This window comes from Pleurodeles waltl, chromosome 9 (genome assembly GCF_031143425.1).
Source record: "Pleurodeles waltl isolate 20211129_DDA chromosome 9, aPleWal1.hap1.20221129, whole genome shotgun sequence".
NCBI lineage: Eukaryota > Metazoa > Chordata > Amphibia > Caudata > Salamandridae > Pleurodeles > Pleurodeles waltl.
In genome coordinates, this window is record NC_090448.1 from 25993873 (window position 1) to 26008074 (window position 14202).

Here is a 14202-nt window from a genome sequence, read left to right on the forward strand (position 1 = left end):
TAGATAAAGAATAATGATGAATATATACATTGAGACATTACTGGCAGACACTGATTCCTGCATGACTCGATAGGCGCCAGTGGCACGGTGTGGCATTCTGGCAGCTGAGGAGAGGGAGGGATCTGTGCTATCACCTGCCATGGTATACACTGAAGGCCATAGATACCCGGCTATAAAATAGGCTTATATCATTGCAGGGACAGTAAGCATGTTCCACAGATGGCTTCTTGTGATACAGCAAAGGTATATGAGAGGTGAGCAGAGGCACAAGACAAAGTCCACCTCTTCATTTGCAGAAGTAGGAAAGTGGTCACTGCATCTTCAGCTCATCTGTGACACAGGTCCAGTCCTGAGACCTTGGTTTCTATGTCACACAGTCCAAAGGTCTGCTACTCTCCACGGCGACGTTCACTAAGGATTGCAAGTAGACAACGCCTACATGCACCGCAAGCTTTAAATCTAGGAGCTATGATTCTGGATCAACAACACTGAACAAAAAGTTGTTCCTTCTGAAACAACTTTCAAGTCTGTGTAAACACTTGTAATGAAGCTCTCTTTAGGTCTTTTGATGTTAAATTCACTGGTGGACATTAGTGCATTATTGTGGCATCCTCCTGGCACAAACTGGTCCTCACCATGCCTACATATGAAAATGGTGGTAGCAAGTGACGAAAGCCAGATGCTAGTTAAGTATGTGCTTGTCCCTCGGGGATTCCAAGAACCTATTCAATGGCCCCAAAGAAGGGAACAAAACCTGGCCTCCTGCAGGCTGAGGCCACGCCTCTCCCATTGGTGACTCCTGACCCCTGAAGTCCACAACTCTATTCCCAAGCACACTGGTGTCAGCAACATTCTTACAAGTCAGCCCAAGTCACTGTCTTCTCAGTACCTGGCCCTACTCACACCTTCAACTACCTCAAAACACTATACATGCCTCCTACAACATTTACTGCACTGATGCCATGCTGAACCCCACCTGCTTTTCATCTCCAGCCCAAAATGAAATCCAGTATTTCAAAGATGGGCGTGGGTTATTGAGTATGCCTCACTGTCATGGCGGATCCCCCCTAACCTCATAAAGACATCACAAACTCACAGACTGGACGTGGTGCCAACCACTCAGGCCAGAGATTTCCCTCATGTCTTTGCATCTCTTCCCCCTTAAGCTATTGGTAGGAGAGCTTATATACTCCTGCAAACCCCCAGTCCCTGACAACCCTAACTCTGTCCTGAACCCCAAACCCTCACAGTACTGACCAGATAGTCAACTTCACAAGCAGGCTGGTTGGAGCTTTAAATTAGTTTTCCCGAAAAAAGAATCTGGCAATTGCTGCACTGGAAATTACCTCCTAGGGACATTGCTCTCCTGTTTCTCAAAATCAGTCCAAATCTACAAGAAGTAAAATGATTGTCTGCACTAAAATCTGATCAGATTAGCCCTCTACTAGAGAAACTGAACAATTGGCTGGGACTCAGCCCTGAGTAAATACCAGTGGCTGAGATCAATTCGAGAAATCCATCCAGCACTTTTGTATACATCAGGGCGACACTCAAAGGGCGGCGGAGATGCCAAATCATGGATCCCGTGCACACGGTGGCACTGGCACCAACCGATACCCGACTGATGACCCCCAATGAGGGCAAACCGGAAATGGTCCTGGGTGGCTTGTGTTCCAGTTCAGGGAGGAACTGACCTGGAAGTCTGGGCTGGACTGTTCCTATTGGAGCAGGGTCAAGACTGATTTCCCTATGGCTGGGGCCAAGCTAAGGTAGGGTAGTGTTCAAAATAATGACGGACTGGGAGGTGGGTCAAGTATTTACCAGTGGTTGGGTCCCAACTGGGGTGGCATGATGTGCACAATCGATGAAATGGGCTGAGATGCATTCAGCCATTCAATCCATCACTTTTATAGACTTCTATGGTGAGAAACCTCTGCCTCCTGCCCTGATGAGCCATCATAAATGTGGTGGATGTTGAACCTAGCGCCTTGACAGAACGTGTAAGTCCACCAATAAGATAGATGGAAAATCCGCCGACCAAACTCGAAATCCTCTAAACAAGGCTGTGTGCGTCCCCCAGTCCGAACCGTGATTTTTGTCTAAGCAGAAGTCAACAGCCGGACTGTGCGTCCAGGAGCCAGGCCCAGGGCGCCCTGCCAGGGGTGCTATGGAGATGGCTTGTTTGCGCTCCGAGGCCTGAGGTAGGAGGTATCCATTGTCCGCCTGACAAACACCCCGGTGAATGCACAGAAACTGAAGATGGCTCAGTAGTCAGGGCGTTTTCCCTCCTCTGTCCCTGCACAATGGCTGCATTCTGTGCCATGTCAAAGGAAGGCACCTGGGGAGGGGCGGGGGCGTCTTACCTGGGGAGCAGCACCAGGGTGTGGGGGCCTGAGGCTCGGGAGCCACGGAGCAGTCGTGGACGTCAGCGCACCCCTCAGTGAGAGGTGGGGGGGCTCAGGGCCGGGCTTTACCCCTGACAGCGCCGCGGTACGAATAATCATTGCCACCACCAGGAGCCATGGGGCCAGAGTGACAGCTCACAGGCACGGGGCAGATTGCAGCAGGTTTGATCTAATCATTTCAACCTCCTAATATGTTATTTTCATCGTGTGCAGATTGATTCACTGTTAATGCTGCATGTCTAGGGCCTTAACTCTTAAATAACGCCCCTCTGAGGTCAAATGTCATGAAGGTTTGTGTCTTAATGATTTATTATAGCTTTATTTTTCTTGATCCTGTAGTTTAATCTTTCTTAGCTCTTTAAAGGAAACTTATTTTTACTCATTTCAAATTCTCACCATGCTAAGATAACCCTTAAGGATTAATACTGGTGCCCTACCATTTAACGCACAGATCTTTGCAGCCAGCTCGTTAACCCACTGAGCTATCTTACAAATGACAAACAGGAAGTGCATCAAATAATTCTTTTTGCAAACAGTATATCACTGTAGTCAAAACCATGCACTAGCATGCAACATTTTCGTTTTACCTATGACTATATCTATTTATGTATGTAGGAGTTTTGCTGTGCACGTGTCTTGTAACTACCACAGCGAGCTGGTCTATAGGCTCTAACACACAGGGTTGTACCAGGAACCAACCTTCTGGCTCTACATTCCTTACTTCAGGTCACCTGGGAGTCTTTCTGGCAGAATAAAAATCCATCCCAGCATTTAATAATTCCCTCCATCTAGGAGGCTGCAAGAAAGATTAAAAATCACTGATTCCACTTTCCTAGTGTCCCTCTTGTGTGCAGCTAAAGCTCCAGCATTAGAGACTTGCTCGGTGTTTTTTAGGCATTAATTGGGATTTAAAGGGAACTGACCCCATCTCTTTGTGTATGAAAATGGTTCTGAAGACGCACCACGTTCAAATATCTAATGTTTGTGCATAAAACACAGCTTTCTTACACACTGACCGATATATTGTGTAGTCACAGTTCACAACAGAGACAACCTGTTGGCTCACAAAAAATGAAGCAAACATTTGCAATGCAATAGGTCTCGCATATTTAGAACATGTTAATTCTTATCTTTTAAGAACAGTTCCCACGAGCAAAAACAAATAAAACATGGGTGGAAAGTGAGAAAAGAGGTTTTGACAAAAAAAAGTAGCTTTAAAAAATAAAACTTTGCAATTTTGTTTGTCCTGCACGGCACGTTTTTGCCAGTCACACGCCTTCTGGTTGCGGGGCATTGGAAGTTAGAACAAAATGGTACCTTGATCACGTCGGGAGCAGCGGACGGGCACTAATTAAGTTGAATCAATTAGTTCTTGGTCCCTGCTCCACACAGAGAAACAGAAGTGATGCCAGACGTCCCTTGACAAATTACGAGGCTGTAAAGAAGAGTACCACGCAAACCCACAAATGACGAGCGACAGGCGGGCTCAGAGCCCTTTACTGTACACAACAGAGTTTCGCAAGCCAGACGCATGCAGTCTCAACACTAAAAAGGGCCCATGACATTACCAGGGCATCTGCGGTACTCTTGAAAACTGGCAGGTGACAGCTCTGACTCAACAACCGTCAAGTACACGAAGAAATGGAGCACCTATAAATCACTACACAAAACACCAGGATTTTTGTCACTTTTTATAAAGCCTGTCTCCTAGACATGCGTGGTGAAGATTTTAGCACCAACAAATCTGTGCTGGGTGCCTACTGGATGTGAGAAGGATCACACATTTTATCCATGGGCGCTGCACCCACATCCTTAGGTCTGGGTTTTAACAGAGCAGAAGAAGAATTGACGTATTGGTAATAATATGCATAGAGAGGGTTTTGGGGCACCATCTTCATCCCCTGGCCCGTTTGACCAGCCTTGTTCAGCCATTGGCTTGTGACTTTGTCAATAATATCTTGGCTCAGCCCATTGGAGAACTTCTGTCTCACCTGGTGCTATTGTTTCCGCCTCCACTGCTTTGCTGTGTTGAACTGCAAGAGGGGCTGCTTTACACCTAAATGCAAAGTTACCTGCTCCTGCTGGCTTCCTGCCTCTGTCTCACTCCCACCCCAACCCCACACACTTCCCCTTGTTCCTTCTTCCTCTGGACTCTTCCTTCAAAGTTTGTGGGAACTTATAAGAGGGAGGTTTTGAAAAATATAGGGGTCACATTAATTTCCCCATGTGTTTGTACTAAAGTGTAAGAAGGTTTTTAAAAGTAGAAGATAAAAAAAGGTATTTTTTTCATAAAATATGTGTGTCTCCCACATAAATGAGGAGTGCTGGCAAGGATGGTGATCGCAAACCGTGCACTGAATGGCACACAGGGGTCTAAACACCAGAACACGTGACCCCTGCTGCTTGGAAGGAAGCTGTGTATTACCCTGCATTGGTGGCTTGGGATGAGGGGTAAAAAAGGGTTTACCACTGAACAGGCCACACTTACAGTGTGGTGAAGGATTCATGGCACCTACTTTGAAAAGGATATGGCTGATTAAAAAAAAAATAATAGCAGCATTATGGAATTGAATTAAAGGTGGAGCTGGCCTACCTTGAGTTGTGTTCCTGGGATGAAAGGATCCCCAGATCCATTTAATAAGATAACCCTGTGGTAGAAATACAAAAATAGAGAACATCTGTGTAGTATTGTTAGGCAATATCACTCTGCAATTAGTATGCCGGAGTCTGTTAGGGATCCATATCCCTGAAGAATGCCCCAGTCCTGTTAAGGCTACCAGGCCAAAACATGTTGGCTAAATGAGATGGGTTGAATCATTATACTTAAAGATACCGCCTCTAATTTTATTTTAGATATACCCCCAGGACCCCGTAATTAAAGATGAAATACCAGGTCACCTCAAGGTATTTTTAATCAATCTGGATCCCCCTATTGTCCAGTAGTTCTTTTATATAAGAACTTCCTCCTGCCGGGGTCCGCCAGGAGGTCAAGTCCACCCTGATGGCACTGTCCTACCAGGGTGGGGGGAGGTCACCAATTATGAAGCATGATACAAATACGTATGTGAGGCCTTCTCTTCCATAAGAAGGATCTTCCCTTGAGCAGTGCCTATGCAGAAGTTCTGTGACGTCCCTAATTTGGACATAGACCTGTTTACCTGTCCTAGGAGACAGAGAATGTCTTGTCTGTGCATCAGCTACCATACTTGTTGTGATTCAGTTTGTGTCTGGGCAGCACATACATTTGCTTTACCTCCCCCTCTCTCCTAGGTGGTTTAAGCTCCTTGGAGGTGTTGTCATTGGTGCTCTCTGTCTGTTATGGCTCCTTGGAGCTGTCATCATTGGTACTTCCTCTCTGATGTGGCTCCCTGGAGCTGTTGTCATTGGTGCTCCCAGTCTGTTTGACTCCTTGAAGCTATTGTTATCAATGCTCCCTGTCTGCAGTGGCTCCTTGGAGGTGTTGTCATTGGTGCCCCCGGCATGAAATGGCTCCTTGGAGCTGTTGCCATTGGTGCTTCCTCTCTGATGTGGCTCCCTGGAGCTGTTGTCATTGGTGCTCCCAGTCTGTTTGACTCCTTGAAGCTATTGTTATCGATGCTCCCTGTCTGCAGTGGCTCCTTGGAGGTGTTGTCATTGGTGCTCCCGGCATGAAATGGCTCCTTGGAGCTGTTGCCATTGGAGCTTCCTCTCTGATGTGGCTCCTTGGAGCTGTTGTCATTGGTGCTCCCTGTCAGATGTGGCTCCTTGGAGCTGCTGTCATTGGTGCTCCCTGTCAGATGTGGCTCCTTGGAGCTGCTGTCATTGGTGCTCCCGGCATGAAATGGCTCCTTGGAGCTGTTGCCATTGGTGCTTCCTCTCTGATGTGGCTCCCTGGAGCTGTTGTCATTGGTGCTCCCAGTCTGTTTGACTCCTTGAAGCTATTGTTATCAATGCTCCCTGTCTGCAGTGGCTCCTTGGAGGTGTTGTCATTGGTGCTCCCGGCATGAAATGGCTCCTTGGAGCTGTTGCCATTGGAGCTTCCTCTCTGATGTGGCTCCTTGGAGCTGTTGTAATTGGTGCTCCCTGTCAGATGTGGCTCCTTGGAGCTGCTGTCATTGGTGCTCCCGGCATGAAATGGCTCCTTGGAGCTGTTGCCATTGGAGCTTCCTCTCTGATGTGGCTCCTTGGAGCTGTTGTCATTGGTGCTCCCTCTCGGATGTGGCTCCTTGGAGCTGCTGTCATTGGTGCTCCCTCTCGGATGTGGCTCCTTGGAGCTGCTGTCATTGGTGCTCCTGGCATGAAGTGGCTCCTTGGGGCTGTTGTCATTGGTGCTCCCTGTCTGTAGTGTTCATATGCTTGTGAACTCATTTTACAGATCCTACTAGACCCCTGAGGTCACTTTGCACCACAGAACACCACAGTCTGCTCCACAGATGCCAGACAGTGGCTGAGACATCAACCCTTGCAACCATATGGTTTACGGCGTTCCTTCAAGGGGATTGTAGTAGAGAACACAAAATCCGAAAACTCGACGGGTCACAATATCATGACCACAATACTGAGGGACAGAATATCGAACCGGTGAGTGCACAGAGAGAAATAAGGATTTACTAATGTTAATGTCAACTCTAGGTACCTTGACGATCTATGTCACTACTCAATCAATCAATCAACCAAACAGTATTTGTATAGTGCTGCTACTCACCTGTGAAGGTATCCAGGCGCTAGGTATCAGGTCTCAGTTGAAAAACCAGGTCTTGAGTCTCTTCCTGAAGTCTGCCAGCAAGGGTGATGTCTGTGAGTAGAGGGAAAGGCCGTTCCAGGGCTTGGTGGTGCGGTAGGAGAAGAAACGGCCTCCAAAGTGGCTTCGGCAGATGTGCGGTGTCTCTGCGAGTGCGGCAGAGCGAAGATCTCTGGACAGTTGGTGGAAGTTCTAGCAGTGGTTGATATTTGCTGGTCCTATGTTGTGCAGGGCTTTGTAGGTGTGTCATGATACACATATATTGAATTAGGTATAGAAAATGCATAGAAACCGACCTTTGAATATTGTGCCCCTTGATATAGTGGTGACAATATTGTGACTCATCGACATTTCTGACTCCCCTTGAAGTAACGGCTCATACCATCTGGTTGCGTGGGTTGATGCCTCTACCACTGTCTAGCATCTGTTTGGCGGTATGTGGGGGTCTGCATTAAAATAATTCCCACCCTACACCCTTCTGGGGTGCACACGAAGCACGCAGAAAGGAGACCACACCTCTCCTGTAAATTAGTTGAGATCTCCTGTGGAGCCCTGCTGGGCTGCCCTCCTGTCTGCCACCTTTAAAAGCCACATAAAACCTGCATGGACTTGGGCCAGAAGAATGGTGTTTTTTTGCGGTCACAAATGGTCCGACATCAGGGTCTGGCCATTTGTGGCCGCAAAAAACATTTTGGGATGTACAAATGCTATTTTGTGATCCGGTAATCTATTACCGAATCGCAAAATAGGAAGGGGCCTGTTAAGGGCGTCCCTTCCTAAAAGTGACTCTCAGGGGGATGTATTAATGTTTTGGGACCGTTATGCGGTTGCAAAACATTTGCAGTTTACCACCAACTTTAGGTTGGTGGTAACCTATTCGCAAATAGGAAGGGGTTCCCAAGGGACCCCCTTCACCTTTATGAATGTGTGTAAAAGCATTTTTTAAGCGCAGTCAGTGGTCTCACGGACCACTGCCTGCTCTTAAAAAGTGAAAAGAAAACTTTTCAGTTTTCTTTTGTAATGCATCCGGTTTTCCTTTCAGGAAAACAGGCTGCATTAAAAAAAAAAAAACATTAGTTTATTTAAAAACAGCCACAGACATGGTGGTCTGTGGCTCCAGCAGGCCACCATCCTGTAATTTCACCAATTCCCAATGGGTTGCAAATTGCAAACTACAGCATGAATATTGATGAGGTTGGTCAATTTGCGACCCACAGAGAATCTCTATGGGCAGATTTATCAAACTTTTTTGCATTCGCATACGGTGCAAATCACAAAATTCCACCATTTGCGAATGCAAAATGCCTTTCAAGATGTATGAAAGGCATTTGCTGTGCAATTTCAAGGAATCATTAAAATAGCGATTCCTTGAAATTGCGACTTCATTTGAAGAATCGCAAATTATGATTCTCTAAATAGGAAATCGCAAATAGGGAATTCATATTTGCGACTTCCAAAGAACATATATCAAGCATTTCCTAAATGTGAATTGGGCATTTAGGAAATGCAATTACCACCAAATCCAAGTTGGTGGTAAGCATGTGCAATTTTTAAAAATGCATTATAAATGCATTTTTTAAAATGACATGTAGCACACACATGCCCCTATGGCATGTGTGTGCTTTACATGTCCGCAAATATTTTTTTGGGGTGCATCAGAGGGGGCTTTAGGGCCCCAGCACCCTGGGGTTTGCATTACCTAATTTGCGAATTCCTAACTGGAATTCGCAAATTAGTTAATGCAAAACCATTCACACCCATGGGCCTACAGGCCCATAGGGATGACTGGAGTCCCATTCCCGTATTGTGATTCGGTAATAGTGATTGCGAATTTTAAGAAATCGCTATTACCGACTCGCAATTTTCATACATCCCATTTTGCATTTCTTAAATAGCGATTTCTTAAAATTCGCTATTTAAAAAACGCAAACTGGGAGCTTGACACATCTGGCCCTAAATGCCTCTGAGACACATTGGTACATCGCAGCTTGTGATTTCCTAATTGTGAATGGCAAACATTCGCAATTAGGAAATCGCAAACAGCTTTGTACGTACATCTGGTCCTTAATTCGCACCCAGAACGAAGCTTAAGGCATTGCTATTCTAACACATTAACCCTCCACCAGATATGCTTCCCATATATGCCTCGTTCACTATGTATGTCACTTATATGCACCAGCGCCTTGAAGCTGCTAAGTTTTTCATTGTGTGTGCAGAGCAAGCAAAATAATAATAAAGAATAAAGGTTTTGGAAGTGCTGAGTTGCCCTATCATCCTTCGGAGGCCACCAAACAAGTAAATATGTACTGCTGAGATTACTAGTGATAACACTTTTTTACAGCTCTGTGAAACTGCAACTCTGCTACAACAAGCGCTATAAATAGAAGCAAGCTGCATCAATTATTGCTACTTACACCACCATTTCAATTACACTGCATTCCAGAGCCAAGGTGCTGTCTATCAGAGCACAACATTTAGTTTCATTCACCTACCTTCACCTTTGATATGGCTAATCAGAGCCTTTAGAATCCACGTCTAAAAATAGCTGGGCCTCAAAGGGTTATCAGCCAATCAGTAAACGCGCAGCCTGCGTCTTTGACGCAAGGTCAACAGATAAACAGGAATTTATCTCAGGTGCTGACGTCACTCAAGGTGTCGCCGTGCTGGCCTTAAGAATGTTGGGGAGCCTAGAAAGAGGGGTTGCGTGCACTTGGTGACAAATTCTCAAAGATATTGACAAGAACTCTTAACTTAGGCAGGTGTGTGTATTGAAAGGGATCCTTGATTGAACACGTACTCTTACACCCAAGGACATTTTGAAATTCACAGTAAAAGGTAAATACAGGGTTTTGATCAGTCAAAAATATTTTCACTGGCACATGATCTTTGCAAGGAAAATGTTGGCGCTCAGGAAGAAAGTTAATGTACGATTTTTTTTTTTTTAATCCAATCAATCAATCAAGGATTTATAAAGCGAAGCGGTTCACCCGAGGGTCTCAAGGTGCTTGCACACAAAACAAGCATTTTCAATGCAACGGGTCTCGCATTAGCTCGAGTTAGAGCTATTAGCGTTGTAAAGAAAAAAAAACGCTGCGTGATCGCGCTGCGTGAAAAATAAACAGATAAAGTAGCCTGGACACCATGCTAAAAACATCGAGCCTCCTATGTTTTCAGTAGTTTACCGGTGCTGTGTAGGTGGGCTAAACACCGGAAAAGGCATGATGTATGCATGCCTTTCACAAATGAAAGCAAGCGGATTTTAAAAGGCAAGCCCACGAACTAATGAAAGTGACTGACGTGACATGGGCGTGGTTTGAAGCCCAAAGAGAGATTACAGAATGGGACGGAGTGCTTTGCGCTCGCCCATAAAAAGGGGGAAAAGCAAGTGGAAAGCAGTGACAACGGGGGAAAAGCAAGGAGAGGGCACCCACAAAACGGGGTGGAAAGGCAAGAAAACAGGCGCAAGAACGATGAAGCTGCACGGGGAGAGGTGGGCATGGGACCTCCATTAAGTAGGTCCTGGGAGGAGTGAGGGGTGCTGGAAGGCCATGGGCGGGGCTAGACAGGAGGCATGCGGGAGCGACAATGAGGAAACTTACAAATTACATACATGACACATTTTACCCTTCTTTGTTCCTTTAAAAAGTATTTCCTATATTTTCCAACCCTTCCCATAAATACCATTTGATCCTTTAATTGGTCTGAACACGTCTTCCTCAGTTAATGTCATGTGCAGTAAGGCACTCCCTTATCTTTGTAAGTATACCCTTTGCTCATGCCCCTGAAGTCTATCATTATGTAGGCATTGATGTGGCTCTGGTCCGTCTTTTGACACCCCTCTTTTACCCGATTGGATGTCTCACCCCTACACACTTAACCTTATTCAGCTCCACCTGAGAATATAATCTGCAAAAACATTGGCCCCGATTCACAGACTTTATATTGTAGCACCTAAATCTGGACACTACTCACTTAGCACCCTAGGTTACTACTCAGTAGTAAATGTGGGTGGGACCAGGGACATTGGTGGAAAAATGGGCACACTTACCTTTAAATGAGAGGGGTTTATGGAGGATTAAGGAGGGGTTTAGGAAAGGATGGGGAGGGGTTTAGCACCCACCCACAAAAGAGTATGCCCAGTCCTATTCAAAAACTGCACATCTAAAGTAACTGCAGCCTAAAATGACCCCAAACAGTGCAAATTTACTCCAGCTCAGAGCTCGAGTAAGTTCTGAACCACACATGGTACTGCAACAAAACAATGATAGAACGGGCTTCCACGAAAGCCCTATAGAAAATAATGTTACATTAAACAAATTTATTTAAACCAGTTACACTATAAATAAATGTAATTTAATGTTAAAAATTCTAAAAATAAAACATTTGTTATTTTAGTTTAAAGTATTTTAATAAAATAATTTAAAGGTACCCATGTTGCCATTGTGTGTGAATTAAAATATCATTAAATTACTTTTAATTAATTCTTTACATCTCTTCTAATATTTTTAATGCATAAAATATATTTATTTTACTATATATGGATTTTTGTATTTAAACTTCAGAAAAATAACTGTAATTTAATTTAATATATATTTAAAATAATTACATTTTAAATTACAATCATACTAATAGTGCTGTAGTATTTTTAAAAGTAGTTCTACATTAACAATAAATACATAAAATTAATTAGTATTAATATTTAACAGAAAAATATTTTTACATTTTTTTCAAGTTTAGTGGACGTTGGAATGAAATATTTAAGTTAATTTAAATATGTTAAATAAACATAATTTTAAAGATTTATTTAAAAAAGCGTACCAAAACGTAAATTGTTTGTACTTATTTATTATATATTAAAATTTACAAGAATTTGTATAGAATATATTTAAAATAATTGAATTCCTTTTTTAAAAAAAATACAGTTACTTTTGTTTTTTAATTGAAAAGGTCATTAAATATTTTACGATAAAATAATATTTTATTTTTTTAATATGTTTACAATTTTAACATCAAAATAATTGTATGTACATATTTAAGAGGTCAATATACATATATTTAGTTTAATTTAATTGAACCTGATTTCCTAGGGCATTCTGTTTTAGGTTCCCGCCTCCATAATTTTCTATGAGAGGGTGTTGAAGTACCAGTGGTTGGCCATTTGTGGTGCTGGACATACTACTGCTCTTTTTTTGGCAGCCGTGACTTACATTTAGAAATTTGTTTTGACCCCTTTTTCAGGGCATGGAGAGACATGTACGTCTACACTTTTGGATAACTTTACACTTGTAAACAGTGAATAACCAAAAGTTGTAAAGTTACTCAAAGTACAAAAGTGTACTTACACATGTAACTTACATGTGTAACTTACCTTCATGATATTTTCGATGTTGATATACTGGTTATGAAGATATTTTGCTAGGAAGATATTTTGTCACGTGATATAGTGACATACGACCCGAGAATATTTCAGAGAGATGTTTTTGTAGTATGTTATACGGGGGATACCTTTGAACAGGTTGTTTCTTAGCTATGATGTGGGGGCCTACAGGCGAACATTCGACATTCCTGCATATGGATTCAGTATATGCTCCAGCGTGGCTTGACCACACAGCGTCCTTGGCAGCCACATTAAAAGAATCTCAGATAAGGGCTTGAGCAGGGGTGAACTGTACTGTGGAAAGGGGGTTTATCAAGCAGTTAGTGTCCTTTACAGGCTTCTGGCTTGTTTTCTACAACTCGACTAGTTTGTCAGGAACTTTTTGCCTCCTGAATTCCAATCTGTCTATGACAGTAGCCAGGGCCAGTGGTGACACCCCAGGTATTGTCGATAACTGCTGATGGGGTCCCCAATTGGAGAAGGTTCTCCAAGTGAATATAAGTGTTGTCAGCAGAGAACATGTGATCACTGTAGTGTTTTGTGAGTTAGAGATGATGGAACCCTTCTGGTTCCTGACAGACTCCGTAGAACAGCGACCTAGGTTTTTGGATGTGGCTGATAGAATTCATGAGATAGAATGTTCAGTTAATGGTTACTCGCTGAGGAGTAAAGGCGTGTAATACCAAGCTCTGTGTGTGGCGTAATCATTCACATGTTCTGAGGCTGGGGAGGACGCTACAAACACCACACGCCACAGTAAATTATAGTTGAAACTTCCACTCTGCATTCCCTGGGAAAGATGACAACTTCCAGAAGATGAGGTTATGGATCTGGGTGTCACTGTGATAACCACTAAAAGTTAAAACACACAATATCCAATAACACAATGTAGATACTCAATATAGTTGGGTGTCACTGCTCACAAGAGCACCCCCGTCTCCACAAACAACACTGATATATAATTAAACATGAAACAAAACTCGTACAACAAACTCCAGATAGATTAACAGCTTTCATAGTTCAACAGCGGCACCTACAGCCTCCAGTTACCCCACTCACATACCACCTGCTGGGCAGTGTGCATGCAGAATATATCTGACAGAACCTTATAGGTTTGTGCACAGCGGGGTGGCACAATGGTTAGAGCGACAGACCCTGGTGCAAAGATCTGGCCCAGGGCCAGGGTTCAATTCCCACCTTGGTGGGTCTTGGGCTCAATTCCCTTGGAACAGATAATTCTCGCCTCGGTGCCTAATCTAATTAATGGGTCCCACTCTGTAACTCTGGCCGATAGCTTACTTAATGTCCACAATGGCTCTCACAGTGCTTGGATGCCTGGCTTCACCCTGGGGGTGTCCAGGAGTGGGCGCCTCACAGGGAAAAGCCAGGAGGGGTTCCAGAGCGTATCGGTACAGTGCCTTGAGACCCTAACGGGTGAGTAGTGTGCTATACAAGTGCAAAGTTTTTTGTTTTTTTTTACACCCGCCGACGGCAGTAACGGAACCAGAAACGATGTGCTAAGTCAGGCTGTTTGGGGAAATTTATCAACACTGAGCCTGGTTTGCTTCACAAAGTGAACCCCGCAACAAAATATTGTATTGGGATTTGCTTTCCAACGCAATCCAGATTTGTGTGAGAAATTTGCATAAAGTAGCGCAAATTTGCGTTATCCGCTACTACGTGATGCTTCACGTCTCATG

General features: G+C 44.0%; 1 protein-coding gene across 2 annotated transcripts in view; it reads left to right on the plus strand.

Moving 5' to 3' along the window:
• The first annotated feature begins 2214 nt into the window (after positions 1–2214).
• LOC138258874 (uncharacterized) overlaps positions 2215–14202 on the plus strand; it is an 89801-nt gene continuing 77813 nt past the window's right edge. The window contains exon 1 of one of the 2 annotated variants that reach the window (XM_069206175.1): positions 2215–2567. The gene's annotated coding sequence lies outside the window, so the exon portion shown is untranslated. The remainder of the gene's footprint in view (positions 2568–14202) is intronic. The other variant, XM_069206176.1, reaches the window with a different exon arrangement.